The following is a 19,031-nucleotide window of genomic DNA, read 5'->3' as shown; positions in this document are numbered from 1 at the left end:
CCCCCGTGATTTTAGTGCTTCTGTCACTTTTTCTAATGATCCCTACGCACTGCGGTTCCTGTTGTTGTGGTGGAAAAGGCTTTTTGACCGCTATACCAGCACGTCATTCTAAATTTCTTGCACACCAGTGGATGTGGCATAACACAACAAAGAAAGTCATTGGGCGATGTTGCTTCTCGCCCCCTCTTTCCACACATGATTCTCTCTCTTTCTCCACCCCCCCCATTGAAAACCACAGGAAAGAACTGTACCACCCCAATGTTTGTCAGTTACTTTCACAATTTTCTGGCTTGAGGGGGAACAGAATTTTTTCCTGGAATCAAATAACATTGAGCATCAGACATGGGCTATGTTTCATTAGTTTTCCAGAAGTGGCTTCTACGTTGTGTGAGAGCTCAAATGTAATGTGGAAATTAACCATTAAGGAAATGTTGGGGGAAATGGAATAAATGGTTGTGTGAATGCAGCCCCCCCTCCTTTTTGTCCTAGTGAACTCTTGTAGAGAACTCTTGTTTTATCTTTGGCAGGGCTTAGAAAGTTCGTTTTTAAAAAGAATCTCATTCCAGTTCAGTATGTCCCAAAAAGATCTGATTCCAGTTCAACAGACACGCTTGGTTTACGTTCAGTTCACATTTATCCAAATGACGCTCAGAAATCCTTTTTCCAGCACTTTTCCAAACGTTACATGCATGCTGTGCTGAAGTATAAAATACACCTAAAGAAGACATCAAAACACGCAAACACAGGGGTTTGTGAATGGTTTTGATCCCCCTGCAATTAAGCTGGCTAAGCTTCAAGACCCAAAGAGTTTATAATTTTTTTTTTAATGTAAGAAGTTGGAAGATGAGCTGGAAATTACCCCGGAATGAACTTAATTCACATCTAGTTCACCCAGCAATTACGGGAACTGCTTCCAAGGGGGTTAGTTCAGATATTTTCAAAAAAACTAATTCAGGGAACTTTATTAAACCAAGCTGGTCCATTGCGAACAATGGCCTTAGATACCTTTCTGCATTAAATCCTTTCTTTTCTTATGACACCCCACAGTTGGCTCCCACGGAGACAGCATGTCAGGTCCCAACATTTGCTTCTTCATGACGGTGTTTGTGTGTGAGAGAGAAAGAGAGGGGCTGCTGGAGCACAAATGTTCTCTGCCTAAAACATTTCTAAAGCCTCAGGCCAGTGTAGGCTTTTGAAAATAACTTCCCTTTTGAGGGCAGTTATCAGATACGCCTGTGGGGTGAGCTCCAGCTGGTGTGCCAGGGTCCTAACCTAATCCTTCCTAGGGAGTCCACAGGATGCAATTGTGCCTCGGTATATTTCAAGGGGCAGCACCTGTTGTGTTGTGGCTGCTGGATGCCTTGGGAACCAAGGAATTTGGGGGAAGCGTAAAGGAGTTGCTCCCTTTCACCCCTTGTGTGTTTCTCCTGCCCTTCCCTTCTGCTTCTCGTTGTTGTTTAGTCGTTTAGACGTGTCCGACTCTTCGTGACCCCCTGGACCAGAGCACGCCAGGCACTCCTGTCTTCCACTGCCTCCCGCAGTTTGGTCAGACTCATGTTTGTAGCTTCGAGAACACTGTCCAACCATCTTGTCCTCTGTCGTCCCTTCTCCTTGTGCCCTCCATCTTTCCCAACATCAGGGTCTTTTCCAGGGAGTCTTCTCTTCTCATGAGGTGGCCAAAGTATTGGAGCCTCAGCTTCAGGATCTGTCCTTCCAGTGAGCACTCAGGGCTGATTTCCTTCAGAATGGATCGGTTTGATCTTCTTGCAGTCCATGGGACTCTCAAGAGTCTCCTCCAGCACCATAATTCAAAAGCATCAATTCTTCGGCGATCAGCCTTCTTTATGGTCCAGCTCTCACTTCCATACATACACCCCTTCTATTTGCCAGGAGGTGATGGGCCCAGTGGCCATGATCTTCGTTTTTTTGATGTTGCGCTTCAGACCATATTTTGCACTCTCCTCTTTCACTCTCATTAAGCGGTTCTTTAATTCCTCCTCACTTTCTGCCATCAAGGTTGTGTCATCTGCATATCTGAGGTTGTTGATATTTCTGCTTCTCATAGGGCTGACCAAAAAGCAGCCCCCCTCCCCCGGTTTTCCCATTTGCCAGGTGAAGAAGCTCATCTGGGAGTTTTGGAGGTGAGGGTTGGCTGGTAGCAACCAAACCACTTTATTGAGAATAATAGCAGCAGTAGTAGTAGTTTGGGGAGCGCCTCAAGAAGGGACAAAATGTTCCCAGAGAGTTTCTTGGCCATTTTTTCCCTGAGTGATTATAGCCCAGCTCTGGTTCCTCAGTGGAAAAATTGGGCATCTCTGATTTATCCGTGCCGTGAATTTCGACACCAGGAATTCTCGAAATGGTGTCCCTTGGCCAGGGATTATTTGACCTGGCGCAGAAATGCTTCCATCCTTCAAGTCAACTCCAAACTGCAATTCCCAGCAGGGCGTGGGGCGGTCAGGAAATAATTTGGTGTCTCTCCTGTAGCCGTAGAATACCTCTGGCGTTAAAACAGGTTGGGATTATAACGTTCTGCTTTCACTGGTGGAGGCAGTATGCCTCTGAAGGCCAGTTGACATAGCTGTCAACTTACAGATTTGAAAATAAGGGACCAGCAGCCAAAATAAGGGATTTTCCGGGCGCAGGTATGTTCGACTTCTGAGCCCCTCTGAGCCAAAGGCAGAAAAGCCCAGCCAGCAGCCAAATGAAGCCTCATCAATAAGGGACAGCAGCGGGGCGTGGCGCTGGGATAAGGGACTGTCCCGCCAAATAAGGGACACATTACAGCTATGCCAGTTGATGGGAACTGGAAGTGGGGACAGTGCAGTTGCGTTCAGGTTCTGCTTTTGGAGGCCCCCTAAGCATCTAATTGGCCCCTGCAGGAACAAGACCGGATGCTTCTGAATCCCATTTACTGGAAACCGCAGGACTAGAGAAGTATTGAGGTCCTGCTTTCAGGCTTCCCAAGCACATCTGGTCACCACTGTGAGAACAGGATGCTGGACTAAATAGACCATTGGCCTAATCCAATACAGTGGTACCTCAGGTTACAGACGCTTCAGGTTACAGACTCTGCTAACCCAGAAATAGTACCTCAGGTGAAGAACTTTGCTTCAGGATGAGAACAGAAATCGTACTCTGGCGGCATGGCAGCAGTAGGAGGCCCCATTAGCTAAAGTGGTGCTTCAGGTTAAGAACAGTGTCAGGTTAAGAACGGACCTCCGGAACGAATTAAGTACTTAACCTGAGGTACCACTGTACATTATTCAGATTTATTCTCCACTTTTTAGTGGAAAACGAAGACAGCGAGCGGCTATGACTTCAGCTCCAAGAAGTGCTTTGCTGCACACCTGCTGTGGTGATAACTTTTTTTTTTTATGGTTGCTGCTGTTTTGCGTATTTTATAACTTTATGCTAAATGGTTGTGATCTGCTCTGATTCATTATGGGAAAGGTTGGGGAGAAATCTGATAAATAAATGCATGTGCTTCTGTGTAAATATATACAGTGGTACCTCAGGTTACAGACACTTCAGGTTATAGACTCCACTAACCCAGAAATAGTACCTCAGGTTAAGAACTTTGCTTCAGGATGAGAACAGAAATCGCGTGGTGGCGGTGCAGCGGCAGCAGGAGGCCCCATTAGCTAAAGTGGTGCTTCAGGTTAAGAACAATTTCAGGTTAAGAACGGACCTCTGGAACGAATTAAGTTCTTAACCCGAGGTACCACTGTACACGCGCATATGCACACACACATTTATTTCCTTTATTGGAGGTTTTTTGGTTGAATGGCACCTGTCAGGGATTCTTTAGCTGTGATTCCTGTCTTGCAGGTGTCTGGACCTTGTGGTCCCTTCCAATTCTATGATTCTGCATATACTCTGTGATCCTGTATATATGGAGACACGGGTGGCACCATGGTCTAAACCACTGAACCTCTTGGGCTTGCTGATCAGAAGGTCGGTGGTTCGAATCCCCGTGGTGGAGTGAGCTCCTGTTGCTCTGACTCAGCTCCTGCCAACCTAGCAGTTCGGAAGCACGCCAGTGCAAGTAGATAAATAGGTACCGCTGCGGCAGGAAGGTAAACGGCGTTTCCGTGTGCTCTGGTTTTCATCATGGTGTTCCATTGCACCAGAAGTGGTTTAGTCCTGCTGGCCACAAGACCAGGAAAGCTGTCTGTGGACAAACGCCGGCTCCCTCAGCCTGAAAAGAGATGAGTGCCGCACCCCATAGTCGCCTTTGACTGGACTTAACATCCAGGGGCCCTCTGTATATACGCACATTTCCACACCAATCCTACACAGAACTTGATAGTAATGTCCTATAATATACAACAAAGTACTATCAGACCAAGTATATCGCATACTCTTTTATTTCCTGTAAGCAGTAACATTTCATTTTTAGCATACCACTCCTCGTGCAATTACAACCTTCTTTATATTCTTACAACCCTTTCATTTTTATTGTGTTTTGCCTACACTCCTGCCCTACCCTACCCAGACGTAATGGAGATCAGTCGCAGTTTCTATTTGCTTCAATAGTGTTGTCATCTTTTGGCACATTCTTGAGAGTCTAGAGCTGTTGGGTTATTTTATTTTATTTTTGTAAGCCTACAATGGGCTAACTAATCAGTTTTGATGTAATCAGCTTAACCAGTGTGTTTACTGTGATCACGGGACTGAAAAGCCCCCAAAAGTCAACTCCTAAATACCTTCATAGAAACTTAAATGCCATCTGTAAGCTCGTTCCTACTTTGTCACAGCGGCCAAACCAGTTTGGCCTGCCAGCAGCAACCCTGAATGTGGCACGACCGGGAGGGGGTAGTCCCCTTTTGACAAAATTCTGTAGTTGCTCCAGCCTCACATCTTGCCCTCTGTGCCATTTCAAGTCACCGTGTTACAGCAGCGTTCGTCCATCTTGAGTCCCCAGATGGCGTTGGACTACAACTCCCATCATCCATAGCCAGCTATTCACAGTGGTCAGGGATGATGGGAGTTGTAGTCCAACAGTATCCGTCGAGGTTGCAGAACGCTGCCGTGCATGACAGAATATTTATTTTATCTAGAAATGCTTTTAAACTGCTTAATATTTCAAGATAGCTAAGCAACGTGCAAAAATGCAGCACAAAGACAGTGTTGGGGAAATGGGAAATAAAAATCAGTAAAACTGTCCTATGCTCTTTTTAAAATGTGACTCATTTTTGGGGGGGGTGTTACTGGGTTGTTGTTTTTATTTTGATTATATATATTGTTGTTTTTATGTTGATCTTTTCTGTGAACCCTCCCTGAGACCTCCGGGTATAGGGAGGTATATAAATTCAATAAATAGTAGTACAGTGGTACCTTGGTTTCAGAACAGCTTAGTTCATGAACAACTTGGATTAAGAACGCTGCAAACCCGGAAGTAGGTGTTTTGGTTTGTGAACTTTGCCTTGGAAGCTGAACATGTTGAGTGTGTTCCACTTGTAAATTGAGTCCCCCACTGCTACAGGAAAGCACGCCCATAGTAAAATTCATGTTAAATTGCTGTTTTAGGGGTTGTTTTTAAAAGTCAGAAACGGGTTAATCCATTTTGCATTGCTTTCTATGGGAAAGCACGCCTTGGTTTAAGAACGCTTTGGTTTAAGAACAGGCTTCCGGAACGGATTAAGTTCTTAAACCAAGGTACCACTGCAGTAGTAGTAGAAACAGGGATTCAGTAACAACAGAGCCCAATGAAATACAGTGGTACCTCGGGTTACATATGCTTCAGGTTACAGACTCCGCTAACCCAGAAATAGTACCTCGGGTTAAGAACTTTGCTTCAGGATGAGAACAGAAATCGCATGGCGACAGCAGGAGGCCCCATTAGCTAAAGTGGTACCTCAGGTTAAGAACAGTTTCAGGTTAAGAACGGACCCCCAGAACGAATTAACTTCTTAACCCGAGGTACCACTGTATATATAAAAATATGCAGCTAAGGCCCTCAAGACAGCTTTCCCTTGCCCCCAAAGGTACATAAAACCAGTGACATACAAAACCCCACAACCGTGAGCCTTCTGTGCCACTGTATCCCCCAACTTATGCAGGGTTTATTTATTGCTCGGAGAATGGAAGGCCTCAATTTTATGGCTGAGCGCAAATGTGTGTTTAGAAGATTTCCAGTCCCTAGTCCAGGACTCCAGTCTGCACTCTACATTCGAAGTGGTATCATGCGACTTTAAGCAATCATGGCTCCCCCTTCCGAAAAAATCCTGAGAACTGTAGGGTGCTAAGAGCTGTTAGGAGACGCCTGTTCCCCTCACATCGCTGCAGTTCTGCGGACTGCATAGGATTGCTGGAAGCAGGAAGTGGCCATGTTGGCTGGGGCTTAGGACTTTTAGTTCTCCACTCCTGTGCTGCGGACTTGAGAACTCTCCTCTGGTGTGTTTTTGAAGTGGCGATTGGAAGCTTTTGCTTCTGTTTATTATTATTATTACAAGGGACACGGGTGGCGCTGTGGGTTAAACCACAGAGCCTAGGACTTGCCGATCAGAAGGCTGGTGGTTTGAATCCCCGCGACGGGGTGAGCTCCCGTTGCTCGGTCCCTGCTCCCGCCAACCTAGCAGTTCGAAAGCACGTCAAAGTGCAAGTAGATAAATAGGTACCGCTCCGGCGGGAAGGTAAATGGCGTTTCCGTGTGCTGCTCTGATTCGCCAGAAGCGGCTTAGTCATGCTGGCCACTTGACCCGGAAGCTGTACGCCGGCTCCCTCGGCCAATAAAGCGAGATGAGCGCCACAACCCCCGAGTCGGTCTCGACGGGACCTAATGGTCAGGGGTCCCTTTACCACCTTCTTCTTCTTCTTCTTCTTCTTCTTCTTATTATTATTATTATTATTATTATTATTATTATTATTATTATTACAGTGGTACCTCGGGTTGAGTACTTAATTCCTTCTGGAGGTCCGTTCTTAACCTGAAACTGTTCTTAACCTGAAGCACCACTTTAGCTAATGGGGCCTCCTGCTTCCACAGCACCGCCGGAGCACAATTTCTGTTCTCATCCTGAAGCAAAGTTCTTAACCTGAAGCACTATTTCTGGGTTAGCGGAGTCTGTAACCTGAGGTACCACTGTATTAACTTGTGCTTTGTTGAGGTCAATCTGAGCTGCGTTTTGGAGGAGATCCTGTGGACCCAGTGGTCTTCTATTCTCAACTTCCCCGGGCATCATGGCCCTTTGATGGATTGCAATCTAGTGTGGTTCACCACACCAGATGTAACACTAAAACCCTAGTTTGATTGTTAAATTTATCAGTAGTTTATTTTTAAAACCAAGGTTAACTCAGAAGAAGTAAACACATACTTTAAAACTAGCACGGAACAAAGCATAGAAAAATCTAAAAACACATTCCTATTTTTAATGGGCAGGGCTAAAACGTCCCACCCACTCAAAAGCCCAATGAAAAAGAAATGTTTTTGCCTCGTGCCTAACACTATGTAATGATGGTGCGATGCGAGCCTCTGTATGGGAGAGCATTCCACAAGTGGGGAGCCACCACGCAAAAGGACCCGTCTTGTGTTGCCACCCTCCAGACCCCTAGAGGAAGGGACACACGAAGAAAGGCCTGAGGTGTTGCTTGCAAGGTCTGGGGGCAGCTTATATGGGCAGAGGCAGACTGTGAGGTATTGGGGTCCCAAGCCTCGTAAGACCTTACAGTGTTGCGTCTGCACCAAGTCATCCCATCTCCTGGCTCCAGAGATGTTTCCCAAGGGCCGCACGAATTGCATCTGGAGGGCCACAGGTTTCTCACCCTGGTTTAGCGAAATGAGAAAACCATGGTTCAGAAAAGCATGATATTCTGAAGCTGGCCTGTTTCCTTAAACCGGGGGTAGTCAACCTGCGGCTCCCCAGATGCTGTTGGAACTACAACTCACATCATCCCTGCCCATTGACTTCAGATTTCTTGGGAGTCGTATTTCACAATACTCAGAAGGCACCACTTTGGCTATCCCTGCCCTAAACCGTGGTTAAGATTGACCATGGTTAACGAGGCTCATTTACGTAGCCTTTTATCTTAGGTGTGGGTAACTAACTTGCATATCCTCTTTACCTTGCGGCAGATGCCAGGCTCTAATTGATGAAAATGTTCACTTGGAGTCGGATAATGCCTGACCTATAAGATCCATGAAGGGTGTATGTGTGTAAGCTTAAAAACAGCTGTGGGGTGGGGATTAGGGTGGCGGGTGTTTTTAATCCTTTCCTCCTGTGTTATTGTCTCTATCAAAATGATCCCTCTTCCAGGTCACTAATTGCATTGGGGCTTGGTGCGGGGAGAACAAGCGCAAAACAGATACCTTGAAACAGCCTTCCCATAAGGCTCCTGCCCTGAGCCGATTCTTCATATTCCTGCAATTGCTTAGCTTTTTTTTTAAAAAAAAAAGACTTTGGAAGATTGTATTGTGTGTTACACATGATTTGGTGCTTTCTATAAGAACCTTATGTTGCCCTCTCTTAAGGGGTGCGATAACCTCTGGAACTTTTTAATTTCTGAATTTACAAACTCTTGACAAGTTGAGAAACAGGATTCAGTTGTGCTTTAAAAAAAGAAAAGCTCTATTTCCCCACTTCTTAAAGTATTTTTGAGTTTCTGTGTTGTGTGTGTGTGTGTGTTTTAAAAAAAGTCTGATGCCACCATGGTTGCGTATGTCGACTTTACGGAAGCTGGGGTTCTAGGAGACTTCAATAGGGTTTTGAATGATGGCGGCAGATGCCAGTGGCCTGCTTCCACTGCAAGCCCTCCATTTTCACGGACATGGCACTTGCTGCAGAGCAAACTCACTTGCTCCAAAGAGGCGTCTGTGTATTCAGATCCATACGTTGCCTCCCGTTGCGCAAGTCCTGTAAGAAACATTTAGTGATTTCGTAGTAAAGGTCCTTTGATATCTCTGCGCAAGATTGAAAACTTTGTGAATACTTAATCCTCCACTGCCACATGCTGGGTTGTATTCAGTGAGAGGTTTTTGTGAATATTCTAATTATTTCAGTGTAATTATAACTACTTCTTTTTTGAGGGGGGCACAATGTTTGCTAAGCCTTTTTAAGCTGGGTTTCCTGAGATTGCACTTTGTTTAAACAAAGCGGCAGGATGGAATCAGTGAATAATACATATCAGAGCAGGGGAAACTTTGTGGTATAATGAAAGGTCTCCCTTGAGTTCTTTTATTTCCCTCTCCTTATTTGCTTTCCTCTGCTTCCTGTAGCAAAATACGCTCCTGTTTTTAAGAGAGGTTAATTAAATAGCTGCATCTGATACCATCCCAACTGGGGCTGGGGCTTTTTATCAGAATCTGCGACCTCTTATCTAAAAAGCCGCCTATATTTCGGTAATACCTCTTCCCTCCTTGCGATGGAAAACGAGAGTTTATTCTAACAGTTGTTTTCTTTCTTTCTTTTGTGGTCTGATCTTTGAATACCAAGTATGCTTAAAAATCTTTTGGCCTGTGAAAGAACCGAATTCTCTCATTATCCCTAGTCATGACCCCCTGAATCTAGCAGGCCCAAACCGGAGGCTACAGGGGCAGCCGGTCGAGGGTTCAGGGCTGCGAAAGATAAGTGAGACCGTTGCGTCAGAGCTTGTTGGACCAGGACCACTCAGAGAATCCTCCCCAACCATCAGGCCAATCGGAAGCCGCGCCTTGGTTTCCAAATGTTTTGGAAGTTGGACGGACTTCTGGAATGGATTCTGTTCAACTTCGGAGTTACCACTCTATGCATTTGTGGCTTGCTTATGTGAAGTCACACTAGCTGTATGGAGCCATTCTGAAGCAGCTGGTTTTCTTAGTTTTTAGTTTGTGTTTGGCTCTTAGCGGGAGAATTAAATAGGGAAGCATCCTGACATGTTTTAAGACAAGAGTTCGCAAAATGCCATGACATAACTTTTTTTTAAAAAAAAAAAAAGATTGTGTCCTCCAAGGTAGTTTTTGTGGGTTTTTTTTACTAACCAGAAACTGCTACCACCCCTTTCTGAAATGCAGTGCTCAGACCTTTTTATTTTTAAGTTGAGCAATGGTGTGAATGTTGAAATAAGACCCACTGGGTGTTTTGAATATTGTGGTGTGTTGTTGTTTTTCAAAGGTCTGAAGAGAGAACCTGTAGTTCCTCTTTGGATAGTCCATTTCTCTCCTTGGTTTTTGAAAACGCGTGTAAAAATAGATCCAGAAAATGACTTAAAGAGAACATGGCTTTTGATGAAGCTTGTGTCTTTGATGTTCCAAGTCACCAGGGCTCAAATTGGGAGGGGGAGGAAATTTTGGGATGGCGCTTAACGAAATCTGTATCCGCTGAACTCCTCCCAATTTTATCCAAATTTAATTGGTGTTTTAATGGTTGAAAACGGTCCTTGAATCCATAATGATGAAGGGCGGTATCTACTATATATTTTGGAAAGTGGTTTTTCTGTCATCTGGCCATTGGTTATCTGTACATTCAAACACCTTATGAAATATTGTTGCCAAACCTGGCGTGAGAGTGCCTGAGGTAGGAGCAACACTCTTCATTGAATCAAGATGAGAGACCGAAATGTGACAATTTGACTTCACCCAATTTTTGGCATGATGTGTGCAAGCTCACAAATTATGCTACCCGTTTAAGAAACACAATTTTACTTGGTTTCTAAAAACAAGAACTACTACCAGGCAGCTGAAGGCACTGTGTCTGTGTGTGTGTGTGTGTGTGTGTGTGTGTGTGTGAAATATCTGACAGGCATAGTACACAGGGAAGATTTGGAATTTGCAATAGGCTGGTCTGCAACCAGACCAGTCATAGCAAGAAAAAAGAACTCTGATACACCAGTTGCCATCTTGCAATGAAAACCCATGGGCTTATAGCACTGTTGACAAAGCCTTCATATTATAACAGATAGACTGAAGGCTGTGCACCAAACAGATTGATTACAAAATGAGGTTAATTATTGGAACGTAAGATTCCAAGACGATCTTCAACCTTACATTTTATCTTCACTCATACAATTTGACATTCTGCTTAAATTACAATAGTAACCATGGACACCTACTGTGTACATAATGTTCTTTAAGCCATAGTTGACTTTTGTATATGGATACATGACTTTATAAAGTTACATTTCTATTTCATGTTTTCATATATGTGTTTGTGTGTTTGAGAATGTTTCCACAAGTACGTAAATCTTAATTGTCCTGGCACAAATACCACATCAACCCCCTTTTCTCTTTGTTTGCTATTTGGTGGTTTGTTGGCTTGTCAACAAAGAGAAAAAGGAAGACCAGGTCGTGTCAAAGGTATCTTTTTTGGAGATGCGGATAAAGAAAGTGTTTCTTGGTGCACAGTTAAAATATGGAATCTGCAACCAAAAAAGACATCAACTTGGATGGCTTTAGCAAGAGGGTTGTTGTTGTTTAGTCGTTTAGTTGTGTCTGACTCTTCATGACCCCATGGACCAGAGCACGCCAGGCACTCCTGTCTTCCACTGCCTCCCGCAGTTTGGTCAAACTCCTGCTGGTAGCTTCGAGAACACTGTCCAACTATCACATCCTCTGTCGTCCCCTTCTCCTTGTGCCCTCCCCAAAGGTCATCTAGGCCAAGCCCCTGCAATGCAGGAGTCTCTCTAGTAGATCATCTTCAGGCTGCTTCATAAGTAGTTCAGCTTTTACAGCAAGGAGACAGATGAAGAAAGGGGTAGTCACAACAAGGTTGGCATGCACTTTCGGGACTGCAGATATATTAAAAAGCAACTCGGAAAAGCCTGGAAAACCAAGAATGGATTTCAAGGAGGGAGGCACCATAGTGGAAATCTCATTTACTGATTAGATTCTCCTTGGGTTGCAAAACAGAAGCGTTTAATTGCCATTAAACAGAGGCGCTTTTCTAATCCATTCCCTCTTACCAGGAAGACACACTCTGTCCTTAGGAGTATTCACGCTAATCAGACTTGTGCTTCCTCCAGAATTTTAAGAAGCGTAATTAGGAATCCTGGCACTAACCTCGTCATTTTTAATATGCAGCTGTTTTTTGAAAACCCAAATCCTTCCAGTGGCAGAAAGATAATATAGGATGCTGGCCTTTACAGAATCAGACCATTCAACGGTTTCAAACAAGGGTCTCTCCCAGCCGTATCTGGAGATGCTGGGGATTGAACCTGGGAACAGAATTCTGCTTGTAAAGCAGCTGCCTTTACCATTGAGCTACAGCCCTTTCCCCATAAGATCTGAATACTTTCAGCAAATGCTGCCCATTCATGCATATATGTTGTTGTTTAGTCGTGTCCAACTCTTCGTGACCCCATGGACCAGAGCACGCCAGGCACTCCTGTCTTCTACTTCCTCCTGCAGTTTGGTCAAACTCATGCTGGTAGCTTTGAGAACACTATCCAACCATCTCGTCCTCTGTTGTCCCCTTCTCCTTGTGCCCTCCATCTTTCCCAACATCAGGGTCTTTTGCAGGGAGTCTTCTCTTCTCACGAGGTGCCAAAGTATTGGAGCCTCAGCTTCAGGATCTGTCCTTCCAGTGAGCACTGAGGGCTGATTTCCTTCAGAATGGATAGGTTTGATCTTCTTGCAGTCCATGGGACTCTCAAGAGTCTCCTCCAGCACCAGAATTCAAAAGCATCCATTCTTCGGCGATCAGCCTTCTTTATAGTCCAGCTCTCACTTCCATACATCACTACTGGGAAAACCATAGCTTTAACTATACGGACCTTTGTTGGCAAGGTGATGTCATGCATATATACCCAGATGTTAAACATGATGCTGTTGTGGCCTGCAGACTGAAAACAAAGGATGGCTTAACTTAGTGGGGAACTATGCAATTCACACATCTTCCCCAACCCTCGAGCCAGTATATGTCTCCTGCCCTAAATCTGGTACCTATTTTTAACTGATGGTCTTTTTTTCAGCTTTTGGGGTTCTCTCTTGCCAGACTCTCCTTGGGAAGGGAAGGAAGGTCTCCAAGCAGGATTTCTCTTAATCTCTGACCTACTGAGAGCACGTTGCTGGTGTTTGGTTTTGGCGAGTGGGTGATGGTTGCACAAACAGTCCAATAAAAACACCATCCGTTGACTCTGTACAGGTTTTATGAGTCTAGCAAGTTACCCAAGTCTGGTGAGCCTTGTGGCACGTTTACATTAGCACTGCTTTTCACCCACTTAATCCAGTGCCTTGCTATCTACAAAGGTGTTCATTATAACCTCTCTCTAGTGCTCTCTTCAGTGGCTAATGAGATTTTTGGAAGCTGGGACAGAGAGCCATAAAAGGGGAAGGGGGGAGTATTGTTCCTTGGGATTTAATAATTCACACTAGCTATTACTAGCAGCTTCGTCCCCAGGGTTGCTTGGGAATTCTAAGAAGACAAAACAATACAAAACAAAAAACCCAGCTTTGAAACCAGCAGTTAAAATCAGTGCAGTTCTGAAAGATTCACCATCTTTATTCAAAATGGCATCCGGTTGCATCCAAACATAGACTTGTTCTCAGGAAACATTGTGCCAAATTTCTGAAATCTTAAGAGGTGTCCAAATGCATAGCAAAGAAATAAATAACTTTCTGAAAGAAAGTAGTAGATGGATAAACAGGATGTGTATAATTTATTAGACGTTTGTTTGTTTGCCCCAGCGCTCTCCCTGCGAAAACTGCTCTTTACTGCTAAATCAGAGCAAATAGCAATCCCCAGAAAACCTGAATTGCCATTTGTTCCAATGTATCGTCCTAAAACCGGTTTGAAGTTCATACTGCGATCCCAGTTTCATAATTTTTGACCTGGCGATTTATCACTAATCATGGTATGTGTGTGTGTGTGCTGTGCAAAAAAATCGCAATGTGGGAAAAACCATGAAGCCAGCCAATGCCTCTACGTAGCTCCATATTTCAGACATCGTGATATATCAGTATATTGTGATGTTTAGCTGGTGGTATATAACGAAGTTGAAAATTAGATATTGCCAGGCCCTAGTTCCAGTTCAGCATTAAAGAGCAGGTTTTCCTGATGAAAGGCGGGGGGAACCCCTCAGACAGAGTTTTAAACCATGGACCCAAACCTAGAAAAAGTGGGGCAAAAGGTAAGTGTGGCTGGGCCTATAAACTCTCAAGGGCCAGTCAGGTCTGCTGCAATACAAGTGATGGGAAATCCTTTGTCTCGGGTAGCAAAATGCCTTAGGGACACCATGCATTTAAAGCAGTATCACTCTAAACAGTCATGGCATCTCCCAAAGACTGCTGGGAGATGTAGTCTGTTAAGGGTTGGCTGAGAGTTGATAGAAGACCATTCCTCCCATCACAGAGATATATTTTCCAGAGTTCTTTTAGCAATCAATCCCTCTTCACCGGGAACTCTGGAAATTGCAGCTCTGTGTGGGGAATAGGGGTCTGCTGACAACTTTTAGCACCCTTAAGAGACTCTTGCTCCCAGAATTATTATTCGGTACAAAATCACTCGGCAGAAAGAGTTCAAAATGTGTGAGAGAGTGAGAAGCGGGGGGGCGGGGATCGCACGCTTTGGTTCATTTAAAAATAACATATAGAGCAGCTTTTGCAAAATCAATGTCCTTCAGAAGTTTTAAATATAATGGCCAGCTGTGGTCCCAAACATCTGGAAGGGGCACCAGGCTGGTAAAGATGGCTGTGCCAGTTTTCTGGGCCTAAGTTCAGTGCTTGTTAACTCAAGAAATGGCAAATGTTTGCAAGAAACTTGAAACGGTGGATGTTGCTCTTAGAACTGAAAAATCCTGAAGAGTCTGCAGAATTAGGGCTAAGGGGAGATAAATTGGTGTTGGGGTAGGAGAGAGGGGAGAGGCAGAGGAGTTGAAGCAGAAGATTTTGGGGCATGATGGCCGATCCAAGGCCTTGTTTAGTGTATAAGAGAACCATAACATCAGCGGCACGAAACCCTGATTTGTGCATACAAACCCAAGTTCCACTGCCCCTTCATTGATACATCAAGGTAGCACATTCCTGCAGCTTTTCCCCCAGCAGCACATTCCTACAATCCCCTCAAAATGCAGCCCTTAGAGAATATGCTGCATTGAGGACCACATTGAAATAGGTTTGGTAAGGTAGATAATTGCCCCTCGCTCCAACTCCCAGGTCTTTTTCCTTCCCTGAGACTCAAGATGGGTTATTTTGCTGATTTTATAGCAATATAGGACTGGTTTCTTAAGACAGTCTTCTTTTATTTCTCTCTGTCTCTCTCTTCTCTCTTATTTTTTTTTTTTTTGAATGGACGTTTCGATTTTGATTGCAATTTTTTAATTGCATTTGACAGTGATTCCCCGCTGGTTCTTCCTTCAGCATCTCTACCAGCTACGTTCTATTGATGGCCTGTTGTGATTTCAATGGAACATCCTGGGAGGGACCTGGCACGACGGGCACCATTGGAAGGAGGTGCCTTTTAGCCCAATGTACCTGGCATGGTAAGCGGCAACAAAGCAGGGTTTGCCTGCTCTTCTTAAATGCTCGGGGGCTCGACTCACGCAGCAAGGGGGCCGCCTTCCTTCTTCCTCCCTCCCTCTCTCTCCCTCCACCCCACACCCCGCTTCTTTGACGCAGCTTTTGCACCAATTAGCCCTGCTTCTCCCTCTCTTTCCCCTTGGCATGCCCTTGCTTCACCTGAGCGAAGGTCTCAAGGCTTTGTTGAGCTTCTGTCTGCCCTCCCTGAGCCCCCATGTGTCGTGGGGCCTCCTTCCATTGAGATGCTCCTTTGTTCCACTTGCATAGCGCTTCCATGTCTCGTTGGCTTGCTGTTCGTCTGTTCGGAGTGGGATGGGGAAACCTTTTTTTTTTTCCAGCGTTCCCTTCTGAGCAGCCTTCCAAGGCCCACGTTGCTGGTGGTGAACGGGGCCAGGGGCAAAAGTGAGCATCTTTTACCTCTGTGCAGTATGATAGTTTCTACACCAGTGTTTATCAAACTTGGGTCCCCGGCTATTGTTGGACTACAACACCCATCATCCCTAGCAGGACCAGTGGTCAGGGATGATGGGAGTTGTAGTCCACCAGCAGCCGGGGATCCCAAGTTTGAGAAACACTGTTCTGCACCCTCTAACACACCCCTCTCTATCCCACATCCAGAGTGCTCAGCCCAGCCTAGCTTCATGCGGTCTCACACTTTAGGGGAGTTAGAACAATAAAACAATGAGATAAAACAATAAATTAAAACAACAAAACGAAGCACTAAAAGGAGTTAAGAAATAAAATGGAAGAGAGGATGAAAAACAAATGCTAAGGGTTGGTTATAGAGCAGAAACTTGCCTTAGAGCTCAAAACCCCCATCCAGACAAGCAAAAATTGCCACAGTTCCAAGACCACACTCCAGTCACCCCACAAAAGCTCAAGGGGGCTGTGAAACAGAGCCAGCGAGTGGTGTGGCCTGGAGAGAGTTCCAAGGGCCACATTGAGAGACCTGGAGAGCTGCATTTGGCCCCCTGAGCCTGAGGTTCCCCACCTCTGTTGTAGAGCAGAGGGTGATCGGATGTCAAGCTTCCAGGATCTACTTTGGTTTTACTCATGGTGCAAAACAGGCTCAGGTGTGCGTTTACATGTTGAGGTCCACAGTGCCTACTTAGCTCAGGAACTTGTTTTGGGGGTATGAACTGAGCTCACAGTCCTTCCACATGCTCATCCACTCCTGGCGCTTCTTCTGCCGTCCCCAAAAAGGAGCCACAAATGGTATTCAACCAAGTTTTACTCAGAAGAGACCCATTTGAAAATAGTGGGACTAACTTAGGCCACCTTCACACCATACATTGATAGCGCTGTGATGCCACTTTAAATAGTCTTGGCTTTCCCCTCCCAAAGAATTCTGGGAGCTGTAGTTTGTTAAACACGCTGAGAGTTGCTAGGAGACCCCTATTTCCCTCACAGAGCTACAATTCACAGAGTTCCCATTGAAGGGGATTATTAATCCACTTGTAAGAATTGTAGCTTTTGTGAGGGGAATAGGGATCTCCTAGCAACTCTCGGCACCCTTAACAAACTACAGCTCCCAGAATTTTTGCAGGAAGCCGTGACTGTTCAAAGTGGTATGAAAAAGGCCCTTAGCGGCGCTGGATTACCCAGTGAGCAAGATTAAGCAAGTGCTCAGGGCACCAGCAAAGCACGGGCACGAAAGGAAGGTTTTTTAATACCTATTTTTAAGGATTTGACATTTGTTATTTCAAAAAGAAGCATCAGAATAGTCTTCATGGGGAAAATCAGAACTATTTTTAGACTTCCACTACACAATTTTATTTTATGGGTTAGTATTGTTTTTATTTCAAATTACTTGAGGGGGCATTATAATCCTATCAGTGCATAGGGGCTCTAAAGGTCTTAAATCTGGATGTGGGCCTTAGCCATGTTCATTATTTTCAATGGGTCTACTCTGAATAAAGCAGCCCAGATCAGCATGTTCAGGGTAAACCATTAACTATGCTTTGCAATGTGCAAACTGGGCCAGCATGTTTCTTAATCCCATTGCATTTTTAGCACACACAAAAAGGGTCCTCAATGGAGGAGAATCTGTTGCAATTTCTTCCACAAGAAGAAAGGAGCTGTTGACCTCCTGGCTGTTTAACAATGATAGCTGACCTAATCATTTAAGAGGGCCAAACTGCATGTCAATTTTAAGTGTGTGTTTTTAAAAGCACATGGGCCGCCATCTTTCCCAAAATTGTTTTGGCAGAAAAGGAGATTGGTATAGAGGCTCTAGTCTGGGTTGGATTCATAACGCACAGAGAAAGTTATCTCTTCCCGCTGAGACTCGCACTCTGAAGGTCCTCTTGGCAGCAACTGGGGAGTGGTGGTGGTGGCAGGAATAGCAGCTTGGAGAAGGATGGAGGATTGTTGACAAGGAAATGGTGCAGGAAGAAAAGAGCTAAGAAGCAAAATGCCCTCCCTGCAAGCTGTCATCCAAGGCCTTACACAGCTGCTTTTTCTGGGGGGGGAAGAGAAAAGCATGCTTGACTGACGTAATGTATACTTCGGCTCTTAAGATTTACACATTATGCCTCTGAATGTCATTTTCTGGGAATCACAAGTGGGGAGAGCGCTGTTATGCTTATATCCTACTTTCAGGCTTCCAAGGGGGGCATCTGGTTGGCCAGGGTGAGAACAGGATGCCAGGCAAGGTGGACCCACTGGCTTGAGGAGGAGAGGGCTATTGATGGACACTAGCCATGATGGTAGGGACGTGGGTGGCGCTGTGGGTTAAACCACAGAGCCTAGGACTTGCAGATCAGAAGGTCAGCGGTTCGAATCCCCGCGACAGGGTGAGCTCCCATTGCTCGGTCCCTGCTCCTGCCAACCTAGCAGTTCAAAAGCGTGTCAAAGTGCAAGTAGATAAATAGGTACCGCTCTGGCGGGAAGGTAAATAGTGTTTCCGTGCGCTGCTCTGGTTCGCCAGAAGCGGCTTAGTCATGCTGGCCACATGACCCGGAAGCTGTACGCCGGCTCCCTCGGCCAATAAAGCAAGATGAGCACTGCAACCCCAGAGGTGGCCACGACTGGACCTGATGGTCAGGGGTCCCTTTACCTTTAGCCATGATGGTTATACTCTGCCTCCGTGGTCGGAGGCAGTTGTGCTTCTGAATCCCAGTGGCTGGAGACCACAGAAAGGGAGAGTGCTAGGATCCTGCTTGGAGGTTTCCCACAGGCATCTGTTGGCCACTGTGAGAACAGGATGCTGGACTAGAAGGGCCATTGGCCTGATCCAGCAGGCTCTTCTTATCTTCATCTAGGACTGCCTTATACCAAGTCAGATCACTGGTCCATCCATCTCAGAATAGTCTACATTGATCAGCAGAGGCTCTCCAGGGTTTCTGACAGAGGTCTTCCATCAGCTGGACATGCCATTGAGGATTGAGCGTGGCACCTTCTGCATGCACAGCAAATGCTCTGCCGCTGATCTGCACCCCTTTCCCCTACAGGACTGCACAACAGACGCGTTTTGGAGGTTTTGCTTCAGTTGCTGGGCACAGGCATGCAGCTTAACATTGCAGGCATCAAAGCACCAGAATCCCTTTCTATTTCCCCCCTTCCTCCTCCTTCTGGGCACATATTCCTTGCCTTGATCTTT

The 19,031-nt window shown here is 45.4% G+C and overlaps 1 protein-coding gene across 10 annotated transcripts in view; it reads left to right on the top strand.

Moving 5' to 3' along the window:
- Positions 1–19,031, top strand: part of HIC2 (HIC ZBTB transcriptional repressor 2) — a 125,165-nt gene that overhangs the window by 94,430 nt on the left and 11,704 nt on the right. For 3 of the 10 annotated variants that reach the window (XM_053369267.1, XM_053369274.1, XM_053369273.1), the window contains exon 3: positions 15,272–15,393. The exons of 4 other annotated variants lie outside the window; for them this stretch is intronic. The gene's annotated coding sequence lies outside the window, so the exon portion shown is untranslated. Of the gene's footprint in view, positions 1–15,245; positions 15,394–19,031 lie in introns of all 10 variants that reach the window. 3 more of the 10 variants (XM_053369266.1, XM_053369272.1, XM_053369271.1) reach the window with 1 other exon arrangement.

Source organism: Podarcis raffonei, chromosome 16, assembly GCF_027172205.1.
Source record: "Podarcis raffonei isolate rPodRaf1 chromosome 16, rPodRaf1.pri, whole genome shotgun sequence".
NCBI lineage: Eukaryota > Metazoa > Chordata > Lepidosauria > Squamata > Lacertidae > Podarcis > Podarcis raffonei.
Note: the sequence above shows the minus strand (reverse complement) of the source record. Positions and strands in the feature narration are given on the sequence as shown.